The sequence below is a fragment of the Malaclemys terrapin genome, chromosome 3, assembly GCF_027887155.1.
Source record: "Malaclemys terrapin pileata isolate rMalTer1 chromosome 3, rMalTer1.hap1, whole genome shotgun sequence".
Lineage (NCBI taxonomy): Eukaryota > Metazoa > Chordata > Testudines > Emydidae > Malaclemys > Malaclemys terrapin.
In genome coordinates this window covers 196,998,553-197,015,089 of record NC_071507.1, presented here as the reverse complement: position 1 = coordinate 197,015,089, position 16,537 = coordinate 196,998,553, and positions in this window count along the sequence as shown.

The following is a 16,537-nucleotide window of genomic DNA, read 5'->3' as shown; positions in this document are numbered from 1 at the left end:
GAAAGAGATCTGCTAGTTTTTAAGGCCTAGACTCTACCATGTTTACGTTAAGCATCTCCTTACTTCATGTTTTCGTATTGCTATTGATGGCACAACTCACAGAACAAGAATTACTCAGTGTGAGGGAAGGTGGCACGGTCTGGGCCTGTCTCTGGTCATTGTGCCCTGTGCATTTCTTGTGCTGCCATTGTGGCTCTGGGAGCAACCCTAGCAAATCCCAACGTGTCCAAGCAGAGTGGATGCCGTGAGCCACCAAATTCATATCCTCCACATCGCAGCTTATTATGGCATGAGCCTGCAGTGACACGACTGGTGCAGCGAGCACTGATTGGACGTTAGGAATAGACCATTACTTCCTGCTGGCTCCTGCTCACCATGCAGAGAATAGACACAAGCAGAAGGAAATTCCTTCTAACCAGGATTTGGAACCAACAAAATTTGAACCTCACCACTAAGCTTCTAACCTTGGGGAGGAGGGATAGCTCAGTGGTTTGAGCATTAGCCTACTAAACTCAGTGTTATGAGCTCAATCCTTGAGGGGGCCCACTTAGGAACCTGGGAAAAACAAAACTGTCAGGGACAGTACTTGGTCTTACTAGTGAAGGCAGGGGAGTGGACTCAAGATCCCTTCCAGTTCTATGAAATAGGCATATCTCCATATATTTTATTTATAACCTTCCTTCCCATAGTCAGATTTCCCCTCCCCTTTATCACCCTGAGTCCCTCTCTCCTGTTTCTTCTCAGCAGGCCTTTTACATCCCCTCGTCCAGCTCCAGCTGGGCTGGCCCCAAAAGTCTTTCAAAATAAAGTTTCTCAAACCCCAAATCTTCATAGCAAAAGTCCCTCCTCCCAGTTTTCCTGTGCAGGGTGGGCTGGGGGTGTTCATCCCTCTTCCACAGCCTGGAAAGGAGACTCTTAGTCACCCCATTTCCTATAGGGAAAGGAAGAGAGGAAGAAAATATCAGGACACTAGGGGAGGGGGGTCTGCCGGCAGAGCAAAAAAAAAAAAGACGACCCTGGTCTGCTAGTGTAGTCCTATCAGGACGTCTGGTCACCCTAATTTCCTATAGGAGAGTTGCCACGCCATTGGCAATAGACCTTCTCTCTTTCTCCACCCCATCCCAGTGACAACAGGGAGCGTTTGTGCTGGTCTTCCCTCCCCAGGGTGTGTCTTGATTTGTTAGACATACCTGAGTTAGCTTTATCTAGCTTGCTGGAATAACAATAGCTGTGAATCCATGGATGTTTGGGTAGCAGCAAGAGCTGTACAAATGACTCGGAACTCTGGGGATGTACCTGAGTTGCTAGCCTGTGCTTTCATGGCATTGCTGCTACTGGACCTCAGCTGGCTAGATCAAAGCTAGTTCGGGTGTGTGTCCGTGTGCTGCAGTTACCCCTCCGATTGCAGGGCAGACGTATCCTGAGAGTGGGAGACTTGTGAAATTCCAAACCCAGGACAGGTCAGTGCCCAAGGCCTAATGCCTGAGTGGGACATTCAGAGACTATCAAGGGGACAGAGATGCAAGCAGCTCTGTATCTTGACATCCATCACAGAACCCTTCACATTTTTCTTACATCAACAATTTGAGTCTTTACTTTTGACTATTATTGTTAAGACTGAGGGTTTGACATGGAGTCATGTCAAGTTGGCCAAGCAGCACAATACAGGGCGGCCACCATGAAGTGGCCTGCAGAAGTAAGTTGCTGATCTGAGCTAAACCGGTGTTTTGCACAAAGGCCTAATGTGTCTTACACAAGCTGGGATGGCACAAGATGTTTTGCACAAAGACCATGGAATTTTCCACAGAGTTGCAAGAATTCCAATGTTCAAATTGTGGTTGGATATTTCAAATCTGCCCCAGATCTGAGCAAGAGAGACAGTCATCACCTGGCTACTGAGAGCGCCCTTGTCCGGTAACTATTATAGCCACCTTTCTTGTAATCATCCTGTTAACTCTTCCTTTAAAATACTGTCTAGCGAGATGGCTGCTAGATCCAGAAAGAGAAAAGGAACACAGTTGTCACAACTTCTTGAGTGAGTGAACTACCTGAATGAACTTTCTAGGTGTCTCAAGAAACCACCTGGGGTTGAGCTGGAGAACATGCCTTCATGCCTGTTTGAATGAAAAAGTAGTCAAGCTACACATGTTAAGTTCATCCCAAGGACACATTAGTTATTTTAAAGCGACCTGAGTTAAAATCATCTACAGGATAATTCCAGTTATCTAAAGTCCCTTTATCTGGAAATCCTATTTATCCAAAGACAGTGTGTGTGTGTCCTGTAGTCCTGTGGTAGTTAATCACCACTGATTTACGAACATGAAGGCTGTGGGAGGATTTCCAGTTTTAGGAATGAGGACAGTCAAAAAAAGAGGGAAGAATGAGAGAGAAGCTAGAGGAGGAGAGAAAAAATGGGGGAGACTGAGAAAGAGCCGACATAAAAGAAAGAAAATAAATGAAGTTGAAGACTGAAAGGAGAAGGTTTCAGGGAGAAAAAGGACAGGCAGATACAGAGGAGGAGTTAAGGAAAATAGAATGGGGGGCAGAAGGGCAGGGAATGAAGGGAGGCAGAGAGGAGGATGGAGGTGAGAAAAGGGGAAGGAAAGAAGGAGAGATACAGGAAGAGAGGGAGAAGTTACAAGAGACAGGAGCCTGGTTGTTGCTGCTTGAGCACTTCCAAGCACTGTCAGCCCTGGGCTCCGCAAGCACCAGCACAAATAGCGAGGGGTGGGACCAGGTCCATCTTTCAGCGCTGTCACTGCTGGGAAATTTCTTAAACAAGATCAACTAATGACCTTTATTCTCCTTTCTGTGATTTATTTGCTTTAAGTGCTGTCTCAAAGCATATAAAATATGTAGAGGTGCAAAAATTCCCCACTCTACACTTTGAATTTGCTGGTAAGTGAAAAATTATTTCCACTATTTGAATATTTTGTGAACTTTGAATATTTTGTGAAAGTGGCCTAAGACTGAAGGATACAGGTAAAATCCAGAGAAATTGGAATAGTTGCAATGAGAGGTTCTCAGCCAGGGGAAGGGACATGTCAGATTTTCTAGGGGGTAGAGTTGAGCCTTCTAGGAATCCAGTAATTATACAGTGTCACAATGCCACTCACTCAAATTTAGCCCCTCTGCCCTTCCCCCATCAGGATGGAGGGGCATCTGGGCCAAATTTCAGTGGCACTGAGGGTGACCAGGCCAAATTTGAGTGAGTGGTGTTGCATCCCCGTGTGCCTGGTAACTAGACCACTAGTTCAATGTTAGTAGCAAAGTCACCTCCCCAGTGTACTACAGAACCAGTAAAAAGCTTTAGAAATGTCATAAACATGAGCATCCAACCACCTTTTTTTTTTTTTTTGCTTTCTGTAATTTCTTAATTTCTTTCCATTATATCTGGGGTAATAAAATACATAAATATGCAATAACTCTCCAGTCTAAACTTTGGTGAAGGAAAAAGAGATTTCCATGAGAAATCTAATGTAAGTAATCAGTTAAATAAAATTATTTACCAAACATCTGTTTTTAAAAGATATCTTGTCTCACACAATTGTATTTATCTGCAATCCTTCAAGGACATCTATGGTGCTGTGTGGATAATAATTATTCTTCTTAAGAGATTGCAGAACACATATTAGAAATGTCATTTGTATTAAGGCAATATTTCTACAGCTCACCATGTCACAATTCCTAGTGTCCTCTATCTACTCTGTCTCAGTCTTTCTTCTCTCCAGTGACTCTAAGTTCCCAGCCAACCTTCAGCCATGAAAATCCTTTTCCTGCTGTTTGCCGTGGTCTTCTTGGTGCTTATGGATGCCCCAGGTAAGATGTAAATGAAAATGTGTGATGATATAGAGGAATATCTGGGAGCCTATACTAAGGCTGTCAAACAGTTTCCATTAGAAAAAAATAATCTAACATTTTCTTAGGACCTCCAGTGCCTGCTCCCATGAAAAACCATAGAGATTTGACTCAACTATGACCAGTCAAAAAAAAAAAAAATCCATGCTCCCTCAACGTTTTCCTCAGAGCTTGCTGAGGCTTCCTGCTTAAGCCACACCACATTCTATCTGCTCAGCACATACTCTTCTTATAACGAGCAATCACAAAACTGAACATCTGGATTGGATGCTGACCAAATGAAGTCTAGCCAAGCCCTTTCAGTATACCCCTGGGATTGTGAGAAGGTGCATGGGTCTGGGACTGGGCAGAAGACCATGACTTAAAATAGAACTTCTCCTGCTGACTAGGGTTAATAATTCTGTGCCTTTCACAGCCTGGCTTATTATAAAGTCAGGCCTCATATTCCACCGAAAGGTTACACCTGCTCTGCAGAATGATGATTAAGACTCTTTTTCCTTCTCAGGGTTCTCCCAGGCTCAGCTGACCCGAAAGGAATGTTCGCGCCGTGCGGGATCCTGTTACCTTAGATGATGTCCCGTCAAATCTCTATACCTTGCAAGATGCCATCCCCGTGGTGTTTGCTGTCGAAAGTAAGTTCAATGTTCCACAAGGGAGACCCTGCAGTGTGAACAGAACTGTTCATTACACTCTTTCCATTTAAGAGCTGATGAATCTTCCATCCTTAAAGCAGCTGAGCACGTAGCCCTTTATTTTCCCCCTTTTAAAAACCAGGGGAGGTAACACTGTTCAAAATCAATGTTCATGTTTTAAGCATGCTCTGTACATTTGAGTTGGCCACATTGCAAATCTGCAGCCCTTTCTATTCCTGTTCCGCTTCTTTGTGACTGTATGTGTCATAAATGATACAGGCCACTCAGCTGGTCATATTAATGTTGCAGCCGGAACAGGTCCTAGAGAAACAGTTGGGAGTGTGAGAAACTTCCTCACCCACTAAAACACCAGAGAGGCAGATTGGGGGCAAGAGATGTGAAGCTCTGAGCTCCCTGAGCCTGGAGAGTGGGAACCAGGGCCCTAGGCTGGAGTGGCCATGCTACCAACTGCAGGGCGATTTGCCTGGCCACGTCACTGAGCATGCCCAGAGATCCATGTTATCAGCAGACAGGGCTGCTAGCATGGAACTGCCACCAGATCAGAGACTTCAGGCAGAATTAGCATTTCCCTGAATTCTTTCAGAGTTAGTGATTTATCTTCTAAGTAAGTATGTCTCATTTTAGCTTCAGCGATAGACAAGGTGTGTTTGATAGAACAACTGTACAGGCTTTTCTAAAGTATGCTTGTTATAGACAGCCAGTTTTCCAGTTTAGATAATATAACTATCCCCTTTGAAACTCTGTGACAGAATGTTACAGTAGGGACAATGGATTCCCTGTGGTGGAGTTAACCAAGAACCTCTTCACCCACCATTCAGTAAATGGGCAATTCCTCCTGTGCCTTTTGATTTGAAATCAAACATCATATTGGCCCCGTTTTAATGGAAATCAACAAGAAAGCTGAGTCTCTTTTCTTTGTACTTGTATAGATGGTATGACTGATTGTCAAGGCAGGATCTCTTGGAATCTGGCACACAGCCAGTTGCTTCTAAAATCATCAGGTCCTGCTTCAATGGAACCCTGAAATGCTGTTCATTTGGGCTGTAAGGAACCTTTTGAGGTGGAGAAATTCCAGAAGGGAGCCCTTGAATCTCCCATATAAGTTTTGTTACTCTCCTTTCAATAAAAGCAAACTGGTGTGAGATCATCATGCTGAAGTGTGTGTGTGTGTGTGTGTGTGTGTTGGTGGGAGGCAAAGGGGCTGTTTCTATCATTCTTCTCCTTTAGAAATCCATTTCATTTATCTTTTTAAATTAAACATATAATAAAATACCCTTAAAAAGTCCCTATTGCATGTTAATACCATACATGGGTATTTATAATCCATGGTCCACCCATCTCTGTAGGTTTCAATTAACTTCTATGGGTAGATCTTTATTTCTTACAATTGTTACAAATCCTATTAGTTTGTGGTGCAGAGGAGCTGGGTTCAGTCCCAGATTGACTGTACAGTGTGTGGGTAACCCTCACCACGGCACTCCATTGCACCTAGACTTTCCCTCTGCTCTGAATCCCCATTTTCCACAATGAGGAGAACAGAGGAAATCAGGCTAAGCTGCATTATGGTCTGAGCCCTGATTCTGTTCCCTGTTACACTGCTGTAAATCAGGAAGAACTCCACCGAAGTCATTGTAGCTATGCCGGTGTAAAGTGGGGTCATTGAGTTCAGACTCGAGTACGTGATCGTTCATAAAAAGACGAGTACAATTTACAAAAGAAAAAGTTTCCAGCTATTTCAATTGGTCACTCACAAGATATCCTAACGGCCATATCTGATCCCACTCCAAAAGTTCCCTGAAACTAATCTTAGCCATTGGACCATGCAACAAACATTGCAGGAAGATCTTTTTTTTTTTAACCCCTTCAGTGTGGTGGATCTACATTTGTAAATTGATCACAGCCTTAGGCAGAAGCTTTTGTCTTTCCATGATTGTCTCCATTATATGTCACAAAAATCTAGCAGGCTCCTTGGTGAGACTACTTCAAGGCTGATGCTCAATAGGAAGGAACATTTTTCTGCTGCTACTGTCATCTTGTGGTTGAGAGCCAGGTGTGCCAGTGAAAGACTTTAAAAATAAATTAATGGAGAGATCCTATCTCCTAGAGCTGGAAGGGACCTTGAAAGGTCATTGAGTCCAGCCTCCTGCCTTCACCAGCAGGACCAAGTACTGATTTTGCCCCCCTCAAGGATTGAGCTCACAACCCTGGGTTTAGCAGGCCCATGCACAAACCACTGAGCTAGAAACATAGGCAGTGATTTGGGATCACAATAGAGAAGCTATGGTAAATGAGCTCCCAGTGTGATGCTATGGTGGAAAGTAATCCTGTGATCCTGAGATATATGGACAGATGAGTAGGGTTTTGGAGCAGGGAAGTGAAATTGTTCTGTATAGCACACTGGTGAGATTGATACCGGAATACTTTGATTAGTTCTGCTGTCCACAATTCAGGAATGATGTTGATAAACTGGAGAATGTGCAGTGAAGACCCACAAGAATGATTAAAGAATTGGAAAATGTGCCTTAAAGTGATAGACTTAAGGAGCTCAATCTAGTTAGCTTAAGAAGAAAGTTAAGGGGTCAGTTAATTGCAGTTTTAAAGTTCCTTTATGGGTAAGAAAAAAATCATAATGTGCTCTTCATTCTAGCAGACACATGTTTGACAAGTTCCAATGTCTTGAACTTGACAGTAGATAAATTCAGACTTGAAACATGGTGTAAATTTTTAACAGTGTGGGTAATTAACCATTAGCACCACATTTGGTACATTGTTCTGAATACTTCATCACTCACTCTCAGCAGTGACTGCTGTAAATCAGGAGGGACACCACTGACGCCATCCTAGTTACACAGGTGTAAAACTGGCACATGGGAGATCAGAATCAGACCCATGATTTCCCATAGACTAGAATAATTTTACAAAATGGAAATATCTCAGCTATTTCAATCAATTGCCTGATCTCCCAAAAGCCTGTCCGATGTGGGCCTGTTCCAAGTGTGCCCCTGGGATCACTTGAGTGAACTGAGCAGGATTTGGCCTTTCAGGGTGAGAATTCACAAGATGCTGCAGTAAGTGATTTGCTGAAATCCAAACACGTTACATCAATGACGTGCAGCTCAGCCCCTCATTTGGTAACTCCATCACACAAAGCCGTCAGATGTGTCTGACAAGTCCTGTTCTCTCCAAACCCACGTCCTGCTCCTGTCCATGGTTCCAGTATCCCCTCCATAGAAACTCTTTTCTTTTACCCTTTGATCTACCAAGTGAGGTTCTTACCCACGAAAGCTTATGCTCCCAATACTTCTGTTAGTCTCAAAGGTGCCACAGGACCCTCTGTTGCTTTTTACAGATTCAGACTAACACGGCTACCCCTCTGATACAGGGTAAAAGTGACTTCTGGGATAGTAATTCCCAGGATCACTCTCCTTCCCTTTGTTAAAACGCTAACCAGGAAGGATGGTTTATGGATCAGTCACTAGAGGAGAATGAGAAAGTCAGGGCTCAGATCCTAGCTCAACCACAGTCTCCGGGTGTGACTTTGGGCAAGTCACTCTGGGCCAGATTTGTAAAGGGCCAAAGGAGAAATCTGGGCTTTTTGTCTCTCTGGGCTGCAGCTCTTCCAGTGTCAAATAGGCTTAATAATACTTCATCTATCTCGTCTATTTTGATTGTAAGCCGTTTGGAGCAGAGACCATCTTTTCCTAGGTACATGTACAGTGCCCAGCACAATGGGGCTCTGATCCAGGTTGAGGCCTCTTCAGCATGACGACACCAATAATAGTTGAAAATAAAATGTGAGCAAAAAGTAACCCAGCGCTGCATAACAACAATCAGTCATTGACCACATCCACCTGCATCATGGCAGACCCTTGAGACAGGCCCACAGAACAAGCTCACAGAGGAAAACTTATCAGATAATGTACCCGTTGTGTTTGGCACAGGGTCTAATTCATAGATGTTGCTCCAAAGCCCTCAAGCCAGCATGAGACACCCAACATGTAACCTATGGAAGAAGTCAATTCTATCAGTTCCACTTGACATGCCCACAGCCTCAAAGCACCCTCCAGAGTCTTCACTGAATGGACAAACCCTCACCCCCACTTCTCCAGCTACCAACTTCTGCCTGCACCCGAACAGCATCAACCACCCCCAGGTGCCCAAACCATCTTTACCCCACCCCCACCTCCTCCTAATGCCAAGTGTCCCTAAAGCTACGTCTACACTGGAGGTAGAGCTGTAATTTCAGCTAGCCACCAGAAGGAGGCATATAGGGTTTCAGACGGGATCATACTCAGGTTGCTAGCTTGTTCTGCCACTTGCACTGCCATGGCTACACTTCTATTTTTGGTGCACGAGCTCAATCAGAGCTTGTGAGAGTATGTCTCCCCGAGCTGGAAATGCCACCTGCACCTCCCAGTGTAGATACACCCTTCAAGGATATGAAAGCTGATAAACTGTGTACAGCTGGGAAAGGGAGAGGTCATGGACTCATAATCCATCATCTATCTACACTTCTAAACTTTGGCCTGATTTCCTCTGTTCTCCTGCTTGTGGACAATGAGGGTTTTCCTCAGCAGAGCTTGATACAGGATTAGTGCTTTCAAAAAGAAAACAAAAACAAACAAAAAAACATTCTCCATGCAATGCACATGCCCTTCTTTCAGCCTGGCACAGGAAACTTTAAACATTTTAACTTTGGCAAAGTTCTAAGTAACTGAAAACAGAGGCATATAAAAGAAAGTGTCGTGTAACCTCAACCTTAGATGTTGCTACCTGTGCCAGCTATAATGTCTAACTAATTGTAACAAAGGTAACAACATATTTGGTTTATATTAAAGACGGTGATACATTTGAAGGGAAAATCTGAAAGGTGAATTGAGATAATATGTTATAAGGCAAAAACAACCACAGGGCCCGATGCACCTTAATTTCATTATTCTTAACAATTACTAGTATTATTTATTAGTATTTTTATACATATGGTGCAATCTCACAATCTCACTAATAAAATGTAGAGATTACACAACTACTGGTACAGAACCATGTAGAGTACATTCTCTTAATATTGATAGTTATCAATGCTATTAGTAGTAAATGAAGCAAATGAAGCAAAAATGACTTTCTTGCAGCATTGATGAACTATGAAAAACAGAATCATCAAAGAATATGAAAGGGCTTTACATAAATTGACATTTCTGCTGTTAGCTCAAAGTGCTGACAGAGAAACTGCCACAGGGGAAAGGACAGAGACATGTCAAGTTGGCCAAGAACTGCACGGCAGTGAAGGCGATTGGAAGTGGCCTGCAGAAGTAAGTTGCTGATCAGAGCTAAACTAGCAGGTGTTCGTTGTATGTCCCAAGACATTTTACACAAACCTCTATGGCCTAATATATTTTACACAATCTGGGATGGCACAAGATGTTTTGCAAGAATACCATGGAATTTTCCCAACACAAAAAGAAACTGCAAGAATTCCAACATCCAGTCAGGTTCAGGGGTCACTTTCTGATTGGCCCACAGTGGCTATGCCAAGAAGAAAACAAGCCCCCAGAAACAGTATAAAAGAAGCTGTTCGGGTCAAATCACCTCTCCCTGATGCTCATATATCTGGATGAGAGAGACAGTGAGCGGGACTGTCATCACCTAGCTACTGAGAGTGTTCCCAGTCCGGTAAATACTAAAGTCATTTCCCTTATAATCCCCCTATTAACTCTTCCTTTAAAGTTCTATCTAGGAAGATGGCTGTGAAATCCAGAAAGAGAAAAAGAACAAAGTTGTCATAACCCCTTCACTGAATGAACTACCTGAACGAATTTTCTAGCTATCTCGAGAAACCACCCAGGGCCACTGTGATGCAGAGCTGGAGAACATGCCTTCATGCCAGTTTTAATGGATAAGTAGCAAAATTCCACGCATTTTGTTTTCCCAAATAAAAACTTGATTATTTTAAAATTACCTGAGTTAAAAACAATTTGAGGATAATTCCACTTATCCGAATTCCCTGTATCCAGCAATCCTAGTTTTCCAAATGCCCAGTGTGTCTCTCACCCCCGTAGTGCTGTGTTAGTTAATCGCCCACTGCTGAACTAACCTTAGTAAGTGAGAGCTGCGATTTGGGAGGATTTCAAGAGTTAGAGAGGAGGAAAAGGAGAAAAAGGTGGGGAGGGTGAATAAAACCAAACAAGAAAGAAACAGATGAAGGGGGTTAAGGTGAATATTGAAAGGAGAAGTGTTCAAGGTGAGAAAGGATAAAGGGAGACACATGACAGGAGTAAAGGGAAAGAGACAGGGCAGGAAGAAGAAGAAAAAAGTGAGGTAGAGGATGGTAGAGGAGAGAGAAAGGGAAGGAAATAAAGCGGGGGAATAATCACAGGAGACAGGAGCCTCTTTTGTTACTTCTTGAGGTCATGCTGTCAGTGCTGGGAAATGCTCAAGCAGCAAGACTCCCATCTCCTGCAGCTTCTCCCCCCTCCTTCCCTGTCTCCTCTGTTGTTCCTTCCCGTTTTCTCTCCTCCACCCTCCTCTCTGCCTCTCTTTTTGGGCTCTGTCCATGCAGCATTTTGGGGACAGCCATCATGCCGCAGCACAGCTTTTACCTACCCCTGCCACCTCCTCTTCTTATTCCCCCTTGCGTCTAGCACTACATTCTATTGCACATTTGTTAGTCCAAATGCCCAGTTATCCCAAATTCTGGATATTGCCAGGCCGGTCAGATAAATGGGATTGTGCTGTCATAAAATATTTGATGTGTACTTGTATTTTGCTAATAAACTGATACTTAGTTGTCTAGAAATTAGGGTAGCTCAGTATGTGATTATGAATGTTTAAATTGAAAAAGAGTTGTAAAAGGAAATGTCTCGCCCATAGACGATAACTGAGAGAAACCTTGAGTGTTTCTGAATGTAGCCTAGAAATCATATGGAGTTTGTGTTTGAGAGAAATTGACCGCTTCTTTTACAAGTGACGGAAGTAGATTTAATTGGCTGGTAAGCTATTTGAATATTAAGTTATCCTAGAATATTTAGTTCAAGTGGCCTAAGAACTTAGAATACTGGTAAAATTCTCGAGAAATTGGAATAGTTTAAATCAGTATCTGCATGATGTGTTTGTGCTTTAATGAGTGATAACTAATTGAATTGTTATTCTTAGTGCTTCAGTAACTTGTCTGATTTTCTGAATTGTAACTTTACAGCTGTTTGTTAGAACTGCCACAGGTGCTCCCTTAATTCCACTGATGAACACCTTTGCTTAGAAATGCATTAAAGGCTTCATAGTTCCATGCTGGAACCAAAGTCACCTGCCCAGCACAGTACAGAACTACGGTAAAATTTGCCTATGTAACAAGACTGATAAGGCATTGAATGACTTGATGTGACATGATATTTCTCGGTAAATTGTAACATCACATCATGAATTCATTGTTAGAAATTTCATAAACAAGAAAATCCAACCACCTTTATTTTGTTCTCTGTAATTTCAGAATTGCTTTCAATTCTATCTTGGTGACTATAAAATGTGGATGTGTGATAATTCTCCAGTCTGTATTTTGGCTAAGGAATAAGAGATTACCAGGAGAAAACTAATTTAAGACACAGGAAAACAGAAATTAGTTACACAACACATGTTTGTAAAATGTATTTTGCCTCACAATCGTATTTCTCTGAAATCCTCCCTGTATAGATAACAATCAGTATTATTAAGAGATTAGTATTTTCCCATAACCTATAAATATAGGGACTCAGTCTATCTTGGTGTCTCTTCTCTCCAGTGACGCTGAGTTCCTGGCCCACCTTCAGCCATGAAGATCATTTATCTGCTCTTTGCTGTTTTCTTTCTGGTGTTACAAGGTGTGCCAGGTAAGAAGTAAATGAAAACAAGGGATGATACAGAGGGATATATGGGAGCCTATACTAACATTGTCTAACAATTTCTCTTAGAAACATGTTTCTGACTTTTTTCTTACGAGTTCTAGCATGTCTTCAGTTTGCAGACGATACAAGAAATTTGAGAGGAATTATTCTGAGGTCAGGGAGGTGTCTTTGCTGCCCCCAGTAAAACTCAGAGATTTGACAGAATTATGACCACAGGGCAGGGGAGGGAGGGGCGAGGAGAAATTCCCATAATGTTTTCCTCCGATCTTTCTGAGGCTTGCTGCTTAAATCACCCCATGATCTACCCACACAGCACGTACTCTTCCTCAAACAGGGAATCACAGAATTGTACAACTGGATGGGATACAGACAAAATGAACACATGCCAACTCCGTTCAATATGCCTTTGGTCTAGGAGAAGGTGCATAGGGCTGGGAGGTAGAAGACTGTAACTTAAGATGTAACATCTGCTGCTCACTAATGTTAGTAGTTCTGTGCCTTTCACAGTCTGTATTATAAAGTCAGGCCTCATGTCCCACTGAGAGGTTGCAAAGCTGGGAACAGAACCCAGGTCTATACAATGGCAGCTTCTCAGCTCAGTGTCTTAACCCCACTCCCTCTCAGAGCCTTCATTACTATGTGTTTGGCTGATTTCCTAATAATAATGTCATCAGGGTGGGACAGTGTTTGCACCAGTGTCAGTGGATCCATTTCAGTTGCCCAACAACCTCCAATTAAAAATGTTCTAACCTAAATATTCTACAAGCTTTGGCTGTGCGGCATTTTCAAAACAACAGGACCTTCAAGTATAACCAAAGAGTGGCAATTGGTCATCAAGAAACTATTCCTGCGTGAGTCTTCAGAAAAAAAACTGCCCAGTCTCCCAGACAGGCAGGCGTTCATACCAGAAGGGACTTTTTCAAGCCCTTCTCTTTCAAACAGTTGTAGTCATGCAACCCAGCGCTGAGCCAGTTCAACCCTACGTAGCCAAATTGCATTGATGGTACTGCCTGGCACATCCCTGTCAGAGCCCGAGGGAATCACACCCACAGCACCAGCCGCTAAAAGAAGGTAGAGATGTGGGCAGCTACTTGCTTTCCATCACTTAAAGGCAGGGGTAGCAAAGGATGTCCGTGCTCAGAGCTACAGTTCTGAACTCTGCAGCCTGAAAGCCAGGGTCCCTGTTTAATTAACTCGCTCTGTTCCCTTCTTAAAGTCAGCCATGGAATGTGCACAGAACTACACCCATTGGAGGAATGGTACTAAAGCTATGATAAGTTTTTGCACTTGAAGATAATTGGTCTGTCTTAGCCAGGTGGAAGTGAATAGGAAAGATAGATAGAATAAATAAAAGATAGAATAGATAAGTTCATGGAGGATAGGTCCATCAATGGCTATTAGCCAGGATGGGCAGAGATGGTGTCCCTAGCTTCTGTTTGCCAGAAGCTGGGAATAGATGACAGAGGATGGATCACTTGATTATTACCTGGTCTGTTCATTCCCTCTGGGGCACCTGGCATTGGCCACTGTCGGAAGACACAATAGCGGGCTAGATGGATCTTTGATCTGACCCAGTATGGCCATTCTTATGGGCTTAAATGCCTGTCATCCTCCAATCACAGCCCTTATTAACCCTGCTCTGCAGACTGATGATGACTCTTTTTCTTTCTACAGAATTCTCCAAGGCTCAGATTCTCACTGTGAGATGTAAAATGCAAGGGGGTCATTGTTTCTTTGGGAGATGTCCTCCTAACCGGAGACGCATTGGAAGATGCTCTCCAAATGGGTACTTTTGCTGTCAAACGTAAGTTTAGCATTCCAAGGCAGACATTGCAGTGTGAACAGAAATACCTGTTGTTTAATACTCTTGGAGCCTCCACACACATGGCCCAGCCCAGAGGCCAAGGAGGCTTCAAGCCACATCTGTGCTTCCCACATTCTAGGCCACGTGGGGACTGGAGTGGACCCAACATGTATGAGAACCACTCCTCTGGCTGCTCTTACTTACAACTGCCTTACCCAGGCTGCCTGTGATACACTCCACAGCTTGGAGCAGATTCTCTGCAGTGCTCAGTGCTACTGGGATTGCCCCCAGAGACCTGACAGCCTCCACCAACATCTCCAGCACCACCCCAGCTCCAGTGCTTGCAACAGGGACCTATTATGGCAGCCATGTGCTGCTCACACTTTGAGAGAATCCCCCCAAGTTCCTTTATGGTCCTTTTACAGCCTCCATATGCTTCCGAAGCTTCATATATGGGCAGGGCCTGGGCCCCAAACACCCCAATGTCCACCTGGCTTTTATATTTTGAAATAGGGAAATCAAGTAGGAAAAACAAAGTCTGGAGGAGTGAGTGCAGAGGCTCAGTCTGCTCCGTATCAGTCTGCAGGGGAAGTGAAGTCAACAATTAGAAATAAAACAATATCTGCAACAAATGGGAAACAAGGGATTTAGATAATCCAAATCTATCCAAATCAAGTCAATCTAAAATTAGAAGTGATGAAGTTTAGCTATATGAAAGGGGAAGCTAAGGACATCAGGGAAGAATGCATGGCTCACGGTGCTAAGGACAAGAAAGCATTTTTTAAAAATATCAGAAAAAAAAGAAATCCTAAAAATTCTACAGGCCCATTCATAGGTGGTGATAAAATTGTTAATTGTGAGGCAGAAAAGGCAGAAGGGTCCACTAAATATTTCTCTTCTGTATTTGGAAAGAAGCAGGCTGATGTACTGATATTACATGACGATGGTGACTACTATCTATGCATTAGAAAATAAGGAGGATGTTAAAGAACATCCTCTAGGGTTAAACATTTTTAAATCAGCAGACATGAAAACTTCCATTACCATATCCTCAAAGAATTGCCTGAGGAGATGTCTTCCACTTATGATTTTTAATAAATTCTGGAATGTTGGGGAGATTCCAGAAGACCAGAAGTGAGTTAATGTTCTGCCAATAGGTAACAAGGGCAGGTAGGATGACCTGGGTAATGATAGACCACTTAGCCTGACAGGGACTTACCACAGCACAAGGTTCTGATTAGAAACCTAGCACCATAGAACCTCATTAAAGCACACTTATAATAGCATGTACAACCTAAAATAGTTGTCAATGGGGAATCATCATCGTATGTGTGCATCTCCAATGACTTCAATGAAGTGTATAAGTACATTCACAGGGAGATAATACCAGGTTCTCAAGGACTATTTAATCTAGCAGAGAAGGCAGAACAAAAACCAGTGGCTGAAAGCTGAAGCCAGAGAATTTTAAGTTAGAAATAAGATTAACATTTTAACAGTGAGGGTGAATAACCATTGGAACAAACTGCCAAAGGAAATGATGTATTCTCCATCTCTTGGTGTTTTCAAATCAAGGCTGGATGCCTTTGTGGAAGAGAATCCACTTATACAAGTTACTGGGCTCAGTACAGGGGTAACTCGGGGAAAGTCTATGGCACGAGGTCAGACTAGATAATCAAATGGTCCCTTCTGGCCTTAAAACCTGTGAAATTCTGGGAACAAAATGGCTGCTGTCTGCAGAGACTCAATATTTATAAGGCTTTAAAACTGGAAAGCTACAGCTTGATGACAAAGAAAAGCCTGCCAAGCCAGTGTGAAAAATATTCGAGTGGAAACTAACAAACTCATTACAATTGCAGACAGACCAGCACAGTGCAGCATTTCACTGGGTTTTCTTACCGTGTATGTGGGTCCAGAGGCTGCAAACGCTAAAGCACATGAGGAGCTGCATTAAGAGTTGCTCATGGGTGTGAGCTTATAGATTGGGGGTGATGTAGAACGCAGAAGGGTGCTAGGCGCTATCTTGCTCAACAGATTGGGGATTAAAGCAGAAACCTCTCGAGCAAAGCACAGCTTGAGCTACGGGGCCAGGCTCTCTAGCTGGGGATGTTACCAATTCTCCTTCTCTGTAGCTCAGGCACATAGGGTACAACGAACACACACTGACCAGTGAGTGACACCTGCATGTAATCAGAAGTGCTCGCTCTTCAGTGTAATTAAATCAGCACCAATCCCCCAAGGATTTAAAGCCATTTAAGAGCTGGTGAATCCTTCAGTCCTTACAGCAGCTATGTACTGACATTTGCCCGTGATTTCCCCCCTTTTTGAAGCCTGAGGACAGTATTATAAAAATC